The sequence below is a fragment of the Trichomycterus rosablanca genome, chromosome 14 (genome assembly GCF_030014385.1).
Source record: "Trichomycterus rosablanca isolate fTriRos1 chromosome 14, fTriRos1.hap1, whole genome shotgun sequence".
Classification (NCBI taxonomy): Eukaryota; Metazoa; Chordata; class Actinopteri; order Siluriformes; family Trichomycteridae; genus Trichomycterus; species Trichomycterus rosablanca.
Window position 1 is genome coordinate 33,343,306 of NC_086001.1, and position 13,305 is coordinate 33,356,610.

Consider the following 13,305-nt stretch of genomic DNA (forward strand, 5'->3'; position numbering starts at 1 on the left):
GGTGTATCAATCCGCACTTCATTTGCCTCAAACTGTCCAGAGTCAGGTGTGTCCCTCTGCCGCTGAAAGTAGTCCCCTATCGTATAACGTGTGTTATTCTTGTTTTTTATCAGTCTTAATATTAATGGCTTTTCGTCTGTGAAAAATATTGGTTAGCCCCATGCTCCCATGGTTTTAACATTTCAAAAAATATTATTGTTCTGTCTAACTCAAAAATGGTGCCCACCTATAGGAATCGCCCACTCTTTCCCCTTTTCTTTTTTTAACTGATAACTTACAGACTTAAGTTAAATGAACATTGACAACATAGAAAAACTCACAAGTAGTCAAGACAACTGATTATTTTACGTTATATTTTCTGAAAACTTATTAACCAGAGTTCAAAATCCAAAACTTGTCATGACAATTGGAGTTGAAAAGAAGTAATGAGTTCACATAACTTATTGAGGCTGAAATGTTTTACAGTGTAGATACGTGAAGTGATGTAGACACACATATTAACTCCTCAGCAATAATAATGATACACTATGTGGCCAAAATTATTTGGACACCTTACCATGAGCTTGTTGGATCTCATTTCAAAAACAAACAGTATTAAAATCAAGTGACTTCTGTGTGATCATTAGTGACTTGTGATCTCCTGAAAAGATACTTGGGTGGCAATGTTTAACTAAAATTACTTTTATTTAGTGTTTAAAACTTCTAAATTACCTCAGTTTTGTCAATTGATTTCAGTCAATTATATCAATCACATAAGTTTAAATCACTTGAGATGTAAAAGTAAAGTCTGAAGTTGAATATTTTTGCATTATTTACTCAGCAAATGGCGAATCATTACGTTTAGTTTTTGTGGTGTCAGGGTTCCATGGTGTAATGGTTAGCACTCTGGACTCTGAATCCAGTGATCTGAGTTTAAATCTCGGTGGGACCTTACTGCTTTTATTTGGGGCCCGGTGTGAGGTCCAAGATTGAGAAACATTAGCAGTTTCAGGATAGTAGCATTCAGCGCATGTGCAGTACAACAGAGCATCACAATTGCTTGTGCTAGTTTAGAGTCACCTAAAATTACATGTTAATTTCCATCCATTCATCCAGCTTGAATATCATAATAGCACTAGTAGTGATATAGTGTTCCACATGTGACTGCTCCATCCCAAAATATAATCGCAAATCATTGTTTACAGCAACATCTAACAGCCAACTTGCTCTTAAATGACTAATTATTCACTTTTTGGCTTTATTTACTCAGCAAATGGCAAGTTTCATTTGGGAGCCGGTGTGAGTTCCAAGGTTTAGAAACTTTAGCAGTATCAGGATGGTAGCGTTCAGCTCATGCGCAAGTACTACAGAGCACTTGTGGGGTGTAGACCATGATTACTTGTGCTAGTTGTGTCAACCAAGCAGATCACCATTCAGGAAGGTATATCAGTGCCAAAATACGAGCCAGTTTGTTCAGTAAAACTTTATAAGCCAACAGCAGCGAATAAACTTAAGAGTCACCTTAGATTACATGTTAACTTCCATCTATCCATCCAGCTTAAATACCATAAACACTACATACAAAACATGTGGAGCTATTCTTACTACAGTAAAACACACTGAACTGACTTTTAAAGTGAAGTTCAAAATGTTGTACAGAGATCGTTCCCATCTAGTGGTGCTAGATAAATTACAGCTTGTTACTTGGGTACAGATTTGTGACATTATTATTAAATTGTTGTTGTTGTGTTTGTTGTTATTTTTAACTGTTCATGTTTTTAAGTGTAAAACCATAAACAGCACCGTCTATAAATAAATGAATCTTATGCTTCCACTTGAGATTTTTGTTTACGTGAACAATGTCTGAAATTTGATGAGCTTGATTAGTTTGTAATATGTGTTAAGATGATGAATGAACCTAAACACTTGCTTTTTAATTTTAGGCTTTTAATTATTCATTTATTTATTTGTTTATTTTAGTTTCATTACAACGTGACACCAGCAAGATAATCAAGCTAAAAAAAAATTCAGTGTTTATGTTTATGGCTCTTCTGTCCCAGGTGTTTGGGTTATTTTAACTTGTTGGGTTGTGCAATTTAACCATTGTTTTTTACCCAATGTTGGGTTGATTTTACCATGAATTTTACCATGATACATACTACTACTAATTGTACTACTACTACTAATAATAATAATATAATAATAATAAACAGCACAAAGATGTTTTTGAGGTTTTTTCTTTTCATTATTTAGTATTAATAAAAATAAATATTTAAATACAAAAATGTATCTGGATACACAAAAAAAACTAATTAGGAAAATGTAAACAAAATCTGACAGTTAATAATTAATATATTATTTACATTGTTAAAAATACTGCATTTCTTTGATTGCAGCCACATATTATTGGTAGCGACTGTAATGAGATTAAGCATAAATACATTTAAGAAAATACAGCATTAAAGCATAATCTCATTAAAATAGGCCACAATTTAACACTATAATACAATATAATATATTAATGTCTGAATTACATTAACTAATTATTTAATAAACTGTGATTAAACAAAAATATAAAATACATCTAACATACATCTTAAACTGCTCTTCTTCACATGTTATATTCCTCCTCTGTTGAATAAATCAGGGCCCCTGAAACCCATATAACTGAAGATTTACCAGGGAGCTGGTTCACTACCTGCTGTAATGATTCCCAAACTGAGGACACTGTTTGGGAAAGTGTAAATCAAAGCAATAAAAAGCTCTAAAGCAAACATCTACTGCTTGGATAAGAGACGCTGCTGTACAGGACTGTAATAAACTGAGAAAATGTTCAAGTCCAAACTCTAATACCAACAGGAAGAGCTTCCTCTGTTCCTACTGCTGCACTCAACCATGTTGGATCCAGACTGTTATAAACTAAACATTTCATTCTCATGTTTCCTCTCCTTGTTTCTTGGTCTCCAGAAGACACTTCAGAACAGCAGGAGTTGGAGCTTCATCTCTGTAACCAGACTCAGTTGCAGAACTCTTTAATTTCTGCAGGTTTTGTAGATAAAGAACTCTTGGAAGCATCGATTTGTTCTTCTGCTCTCAGAGGTCGTCTTTTCAGCTCACTGTGCACAACAACATCTACATCAACTGGACAGTCAATCACAAAATGTTCAGTCTAATGACTTGAACCTTGTAGTAACTCTAGAAATGTAAAACTGTAATATGGGTGAACAAATCGAACACTTTTTGTAATAACATTTATCCACTGCAGACCCTTTAAGTGATTTTTTTTGTTGATTGCTCCAGTGTGGAATGAAAAAGAATGATGGTGATGCTGGAAGTCACTGGGTAAAGAATTCCTCGTTACTCTCATAACTCACATCATCCTCATCCTGAACATCTTTTACTTCCTGCAGCTTCTCCTGCAACTGAATCCTAACAAAACGTAACATAAACTTTAATATGAAATCAACCACTCGTAGTCACCATGTACTGACAGTGTTTACAGTGTACTTTGTAGTGGTTGTTGTGTTAGGAAACAATGCAGAATTTCTTCTTAGCAAAGAAACCCTTTTATACCCTGGTTATTTCTTATATTTATATAAGGATTATAATGTTTAGTTATCATCCTTATTTAATCTGTTTAATTTGGTTATTTTATTGGACTTCAAAAACTGGTCAATACATAATTGAATAAACACTTTATATAAGTTTACCATCCCGTTACTTCATAATCCCACAGTAAAATACTTAAACGCTTCAAAAATATGATGAATTCATATAATTTATTTTGCTTATTTCATGGAGTTTAGAAGATGTGGTATTATGAGTAAGTAGGACACTTATTTAAATATAGTGGATTTAACTGAAAGCAGGTTTCTTTATTTTTTAATACCAAAGAAGGTCTGAATTTGGAACATGTAGATTGTTCTATATTTAGACTAGAACAGACTTTATTTCTTGTACATCTGTGTGCATCAGGACTCCATAAGTTTATTAAACTGTAAAAAAACTTATTTCTGTTTTAATCTCTGTACTAACAGTCAGAGCGTCGTACCGTAAAACAAGGTTTAGAAGCGCACTAAAACTTTTAGTGTAGACAACGTGATCAGTACCGTAAAACAGGGTTTAAAAGCGCACTAAAACTTTTAGTGTAGACAATGTGATCAGTACCGTAAAACATGGTTTAGATGCGCACTAAAACTTTGTGTAGACAATGTGATCAGTACCGTAAAACAGGGTTTAAAAGCGCACTAAAACTTTTAGTGTAGACAATGTGATCAGTACCGTAAAACAAGGTTTAGAAGCGCACTAAAACTTTTAGTGTAGACAATGTGATCAGTACCGTAAAACAAGGTTTAGAAGCGCACTAAAACTTTTAGTGTAGACAATGTGATCAGTACCGTAAAACAGGGTTTAGAAGCGCACTAAAACTTTTAGTGTAGACAATGTGATCAGTACCGTAAAACAGGGTTTAGAAGCGCACTAAAACTTTTAGTGTAGACAATGTGATCAGTACCCTAAAACAGGATTTAAATGTGCACTAAAACTTTTAGTGTAGACCAGGGGTGTCAAACTCATTTTCACCAAGGGCCACATTAGCATTATGGTGGCCCTCAAACAGCCAATTGTAACGTATCCTGCTGTGATTGCAGTCTGTTGTTTTTCTTGGAGGCTGAATTCTGCATTTATATTGTCCTCCTTTACCACAGACACGGCCTCATAACACAAGAGATGCACCGTTTTCTCTTCTTGAAGCACAAACTTGTTTTCACTTTCATTACATTTCCTCCTTCTGCTTAATTTTCTTACTTATCTTCTTGCACATTTTGGGATTGTGTAAATATTTCTTAACATCATCTACTGGTGGGCTGTGTCACTTTACATGTAACAAAATTAGGCATTTTGAGAGATGCAGTTTGTTTAGGATTTTACAGTGTATTTTTAAGACAATCATTCTCCCCTTACTAGTAGTTTATCCCCCTTTCTCAGCTAGACAGACAGACAGACAGACAGACAGACAGACACACAGCTCCCTTCAGAATACAGTCGGTTTATTTGCTCGCCAGCTGTGTGATACACTGTGTGCATCAAAATAAAGTAAACATACAAACAATAAAAACAATAAAGAACTTAATACAGTAAAAGCACACAGCTGTAGTCAAGTTTTACATCTGGTACAATATGAGATTTAACCAAATGTGAAATAGAGGTAACGAGTTAGCATTCTGTGTAAAGATACTAATTGCTAAAGTAACGGTAACAATAGTATTTAATTACGGTAAATTTGTAACTAAAACGCTGTGATATACTCACTTAACATTTACAAACAACTGAGAATATAAATGCCACGACTTACAGACGGTGCTTCTGTATTATACTGCAAGATAATTATCTGTATTTATTTATTATTGTTTACATTACTGACTACACTACCCCGCGTTCTTTTGCCGTAAAAGTCACATGGCTTCTAGCGAAGGTTAAAGTTAGTTGCCATGACTACGATGTCACGTTGTCTCTTAAAGGCGCAGGACTCCCATTACACTAGTACGGTCTCTGTAATGACTCAACCCATCACAACAATCGTACAGTCGTTAAACCTCTCGCGGGCCACATAAAATGACATGGCGGGCCGGATGTGGCCCGCGGGCCATGAGTTTGACACCCCTGGTCTGACCGATGAGCTGTCTGTTCTGAGATGCTGCTTAAGCCCGGCTAGCTCAGTCGGTAGAGCATGAGACTCTTAATCTCAGGGTCGTGGGTTCGAGCCCCACGTTAGGCGAGTATCTTCATTTAACGTCTACGGAAACCAAAAGGACGTTCTTCAACTTTGGACAGCCGGTCTCTGGTGACTTATCAGGTGGATATTTGTGCTTGTAGGACTGTTGTTTACTGGATGTTTTTCAGTTACTTATTTCCACTATTCTGTGCGACTACACATTGTTGTTGTGTCTCATGTTCGGTTGATCAACATTAAGTTTGGCAAATTGAAATAATGGCATGTTTCTGACTTGAATGAGAGGGGCTTTAAAAAGATCTCACACTTGCTGAGACAACGTTTGAAGCCCAGGTTAACAGGACCTGCTAGTTAGAGAAGGATCACTTGTTTTTTAGTTTAAGTCCAAAAGTGGGTGTGGCCCGTACGGTGATCGAACCCGCAACCTTGGTGTTATTAGCACCACGCTCTAACCATCTGAGCTAACCGGCCGATGTTCATGGGTAGGTCATATACCCACATACCCGATTCTACACTGACAGCCCTTCAGTTATGGAGCTGCCACACAGAAACGATGGAGAGCTTTACTGTTGTGGAGCAGAACAGATCTTCGTGTGAGATGACTGAGGTTCATGTATTTTTCTTTTAAGAATAAATAAAAGCTGATGCTTTTAACCTCATACTTTCCTAATACTTTTATTCTACACGGTCTAAATTTCTTTTAGTCTTCTGCCATGTGCAGTGCAAGAATTCACTAAATTACACAGCAGTTCTCTTTTTATTTATTTATTTTTGCCATTGACAGAATTGATTGTAAGCATTTATAAAGATCATGACACGTTCATTAGGTGAAATAAAGCCAGAATTAAAGATGGCAGAAGAACAGGGTGGTATTCTTACTTTCAGTGATTAAATTACTCAGGTTAGAAAGTCCTGATATGCAGCACATGCTCACCTGACTCTCTCTCAGACGTGCTACCTTTAATTGTTAAGTTGGGTGTGGACCGTACAGGGATCAAACCCACAACCTTGGTGTTATTAGCACCACGCTCTAACCAACTGAGCTAACTGGCCAGTACACCTAGTCTCTACAATAATTCTACACTAACTCCATTCAACCAGCTACATGGCAGCACAAAAACCATTTGAGATTCTGCACACTTACAGTGAAGATCTGTAAAAATGAACTGAATCCATGTTTAGCTGGATGAAGAACCAATTAATCTGAAGACGTCACTCACTAACCGTCCCACTCACTCAGCTCACTCACTTTCATAGACTCATTTACACACATTTAGTCGACACTTTTATACAAAACATCGCTTTCAACACTGTGAGCACTGATACAGTTCCTCTCCAGTGTGAATGCGCTGGTGTTTTTTCAGATCACTCTGTCCAGTAAAGCTCTTCTCACACTGTGAGCACTGATACGGTTTCTCTCCAGTGTGAATGCGCTGGTGGAGTTTAAGATTACCCTGTATATTAAAACTCTTTCCACACTGTGAGCACTGATATGGTTTTTCTCCAGTGTGAATGCGCTGGTGTACTTTAAGATTACCCTGTATATTAAAACTCTTTCCACACTGTGAGCACTGATACGGTTTCTCCCCAGTGTGAATGCGCTGGTGTTTTTTTAAATGACTCTGACAATAAAAATTCTTCTCACACTGTGAGCACTGATACGGTTTCTCTCCAGTGTGAATGCGCTGGTGTATTTTGAGATGACTCTGTGTAATAAAACTCTTCCCACACTGTGAGCAATGATACGGTTTCTCTCCAGTGTGAATGCGCTGGTGTATTTTGAGATGACTCTGTGTAATAAAACTCTTCCCACACTGTGAGCAATGATACGGTTTCTCTCCAGTGTGAATGCGCTGGTGTATTTTGAGATTACCCTGTGTAATAAAATTCTTCTCACACTGTGAGCACTGATATGGTTTCTCTCCAGTGTGAATGCGCTGGTGTATTTTAAGAGCACTCTTATGATTAAAACTCTTTTCACACTGTGAGCACTGATACGGTTTCTCTCCTATGTGAATGCGCTGGTGTATTTTGAGAGCACTCTGGAATCTGAAGCTCTTCCCACACTGTGAGCAGACGTTTCCTTCTTCCTGTGTGGGACTGAGAGAGGTGTTAATGCTGACAGTACCAGAGGACGTTTGCTGATTACTGGAGCTTCTGGTGGGCGTCAGATCCTCATGTTCAGTCTTAATCTTCACCAGAGTCTCATATTTATCATGGTTGCAGCTCTTGATGTGATTGTGGAGCTGATTTTGGGTTGTAGAGGAACGTGGACACGAGGAGCAGCAGAAATCCTTGTTCAGTTCTGAAGCAGAAAATAATCAAATACATTTATAACATTATAAATAATCAAATACATTTATAACATTATAAATAATCAAATACATTTATAACATTATAAATAATCAAATACATTTACAACATTATAAATAATCAAATACATTTATAACATTATAAATAATCCAATACATTTATAACATTATAAATAATAATATACATTTATAACATTATAAATAATCATATACATTTATAACATAAATAATAAATACATTTATAACATTATAAATAACCAAATACATTTATAACATTATGAATAATAAATACATTTATAACATTATAAATAATCAAATACATTTATAACATTATAAATAATCAAATACATTTATAACATTATAAATAATCAAATACATTTATAACATTATAAATAATCAAATACATTTACAACATTATAAATAATCAAATACATTTATAACATTATAAATAATCAAATACATTTATAACATTATAAATAATCAAATACATTTATAACATTATAAATAATCAAATACATTTACAACATTATAAATAATCAAATACATTTATAACATTATAAATAATCAAATACATTTATAACATTATAAATAATCAAATACATTTATAACATTATAAATAATCAAATACATTTATAACATTATAAATAATCAAATACATTTATAACATTATAAATAACCAAATACATTTATAACATTATGAATAATAAATACATTTATAACATTATAAATAATCAAATACATTTATAACATTATGAATAATCAAATACATTTATAACATTATAAATAATCCAATACATTTATAACATTATAAATAATCAAATACATTTATAACATTATAAATAATAATATACATTTATAACATTATAAATAATCAAATACATTTATAACATTATAAATAATCAAATACATTTATAACATTATAAATAATCAAATACATTTATAACATTATAAATAATCAAATACATTTACAACATTATAAATAATCAAATAAATTTATAACATTATAAATAATCAAATACATTTATAACATTATAAATAATCAAATACATTTATAACATTATAAATAATCAAATACATTTATAACATTATAAATAATCAAATACATTTATAACATTACAAATAATCCAATACATTTATAACATTATAAATAATCAAATACATTTATAACATTATAAATAATCAAATACATTTATAACATTATAAATAATCAAATACATTTACAACATTATAAATAATCAAATACATTTATAACATTATAAATAATCAAATACATTTATAACATTATAAATAATCAAATACATTTACAACATTATAAATAATCAAATACATTTATAACATTATAAATAATCCAATACATTTATAACATTATAAATAATAATATACATTTATAACATTATAAATAATCATATACATTTATAACATTATAAATAATCAAATACATTTATAACATTATAAATAATCAAATACATTTATAACATTATAAATAATCAAATACATTTATAACATTATAAATAATCAAATACATTTATAACATTATAAATAATCAAATACATTTATAACATTATAAATAATCAAATACATTTATAACATTATAAATAATCAAATACATTTATAACATTATAAATAATCAAATACATTTATAACATTATAAATAATCAAATACATTTATAACATAAATAATAAATACATTTATAACATTATAAATAACCAAATACATTTATAACATTATGAATAATAAATACATTTATAACATTATAAATAACCAAATACATTTATAACATTATGAATAATAAATACATTTATAACATTATAAATAATAAATACATTTATAACATTATAAATAATCAAATACATTTATAACATTATGAATAATAAATACATTTATAACATTATAAATAATAAATACATTTATAACATTATAAATAATCAAATACTTTTATAACATTTTGAATAATAAATACATTTATAACATTATAAATAATAAATACATTTATAACATTATGAATAATAAATACATTTATAACATTATAAATAATAAATACATTTATAACATTATAAATAATCAAATACATTTATAACATTATGAATAATAAATACATTTATAACATTATAAATAACCAAATACATTTATAACATTATGAATAATAAATACATTTATAACATTATAAATAATAAATACATTTATAACATTATAAATAATCAAATACATTTATAACATTATGAATAATAAATACATTTATAACATTATAAATAATAAATACATTTATAACATTATAAATAATCAAATACTTTTATAACATTTTGAATAATAAATACATTTATAACATTATAAATAATAAATACATTTATAACATTATGAATAATAAATACATTTATAACATTATAAATAATAAATACATTTATAACATTATAAATAATCAAATACATTTATAACATTATAAATAATCAAATACATTTATAACATTATAAATAATCAAATACTTTTATAACATTTTGAATAATAAATACATTTATAACATTATAAATAATAAATACATTTATAACATTATGAATAATAAATACATTTATAACATTATAAATAATAAATACATTTATAACATTATAAATAATCAAATACATTTATAATATTATAAATAATCAAATACATTTATAACATTATAAATAATCCAATACATTTATAACATTATAAATAATCAAATACATTTACAACATTATAAATAATCAAATACATTTATAACATTATAAATAATCAAATACATTTATAACATTATAAATAATCCAATACATTTATAACATTATAAATAATCAAATACATTTACAACATTATAAATAATCAAATACATTTATAACATTATAAATAATCAAATACATTTATAACATTATAAATAATCAAATACATTTATAACATTATAAATAATCAAATACATTTATAACATTATAAATAATCAAATACATTTATAACATTATAAATAATCAAATACATTTATAACATTATAAATAATCAAATACATTTACAACATTATAAATAATCAAATACATTTATAACATTATAAATAATCAAATACATTTATAACATTATAAATAATCAAATACATTTACAACATTATAAATAATCAAATACATTTATAACATTATAAATAATCAAATACATTTATAACATTATAAATAATCAAATACATTTATAACATTATAAATAATCAAATACATTTACAACATTATAAATAATCAAATACATTTATAACATTATAAATAATCAAATACATTTATAACATTATAAATAACCAAATACATTTATAACATTATGAATAATAAATACATTTATAACATTATAAATAATCAAATACATTTATAACATTATGAATAATCAAATACATTTATAACATTATAAATAATCCAATACATTTATAACATTATAAATAATCAAATACATTTATAACATTATAAATAATAATATACATTTATAACATTATAAATAATCAAATACATTTATAACATTATAAATAATCAAATACATTTATAACATTATAAATAATCAAATACATTTATAACATTATAAATAATCAAATACATTTACAACATTATAAATAATCAAATAAATTTATAACATTATAAATAATCAAATACATTTATAACATTATAAATAATCAAATACATTTATAACATTATAAATAATCAAATACATTTATAACATTATAAATAATCAAATACATTTATAACATTACAAATAATCCAATACATTTATAACATTATAAATAATCAAATACATTTATAACATTATAAATAATCAAATACATTTATAACATTATAAATAATCAAATACATTTACAACATTATAAATAATCAAATACATTTATAACATTATAAATAATCAAATACATTTATAACATTATAAATAATCAAATACATTTACAACATTATAAATAATCAAATACATTTATAACATTATAAATAATCCAATACATTTATAACATTATAAATAATAATATACATTTATAACATTATAAATAATCATATACATTTATAACATTATAAATAATCAAATACATTTATAACATTATAAATAATCAAATACATTTATAACATTATAAATAATCAAATACATTTATAACATTATAAATAATCAAATACATTTATAACATTATAAATAATCAAATACATTTATAACATTATAAATAATCAAATACATTTATAACATTATAAATAATCAAATACATTTATAACATTATAAATAATCAAATACATTTATAACATTATAAATAATCAAATACATTTATAACATAAATAATAAATACATTTATAACATTATAAATAACCAAATACATTTATAACATTATGAATAATAAATACATTTATAACATTATAAATAACCAAATACATTTATAACATTATGAATAATAAATACATTTATAACATTATAAATAATAAATACATTTATAACATTATAAATAATCAAATACATTTATAACATTATGAATAATAAATACATTTATAACATTATAAATAATAAATACATTTATAACATTATAAATAATCAAATACTTTTATAACATTTTGAATAATAAATACATTTATAACATTATAAATAATAAATACATTTATAACATTATGAATAATAAATACATTTATAACATTATAAATAATAAATACATTTATAACATTATAAATAATCAAATACATTTATAACATTATGAATAATAAATACATTTATAACATTATAAATAACCAAATACATTTATAACATTATGAATAATAAATACATTTATAACATTATAAATAATAAATACATTTATAACATTATAAATAATCAAATACATTTATAACATTATGAATAATAAATACATTTATAACATTATAAATAATAAATACATTTATAACATTATAAATAATCAAATACTTTTATAACATTTTGAATAATAAATACATTTATAACATTATAAATAATAAATACATTTATAACATTATGAATAATAAATACATTTATAACATTATAAATAATAAATACATTTATAACATTATAAATAATCAAATACATTTATAACATTATAAATAATCAAATACATTTATAACATTTTGAATAATAAATACATTTATAACATTATAAATAATAAATACATTTATAACATTATGAATAATAAATACATTTATAACATTATAAATAATAAATACATTTATAACATTATAAATAATCAAATACATTTATAATATTATAAATAATCAAATACATTTATAACATTATAAATAATCCAATACATTTATAACATTATAAATAATCAAATACATTTA

At 26.7% G+C, this 13,305-nt stretch overlaps 2 non-coding genes and 1 pseudogene across 2 annotated transcripts; 2 read left to right on the top strand and 1 right to left on the bottom strand.

Moving 5' to 3' along the window:
* The window catches only part of LOC134326480 (E3 ubiquitin/ISG15 ligase TRIM25-like), a 514,462-nt pseudogene that overhangs the window by 442,923 nt on the left and 58,234 nt on the right, over positions 1-13,305 (bottom strand).
* On the top strand, positions 860-931 carry trnaq-cug (transfer RNA glutamine (anticodon CUG)). The gene has a single exon. It is a non-coding gene; the product is annotated as a tRNA-Gln (tRNA).
* Positions 5,683-5,755, top strand: trnak-cuu (transfer RNA lysine (anticodon CUU)). The gene has a single exon. It is a non-coding gene; the product is annotated as a tRNA-Lys (tRNA).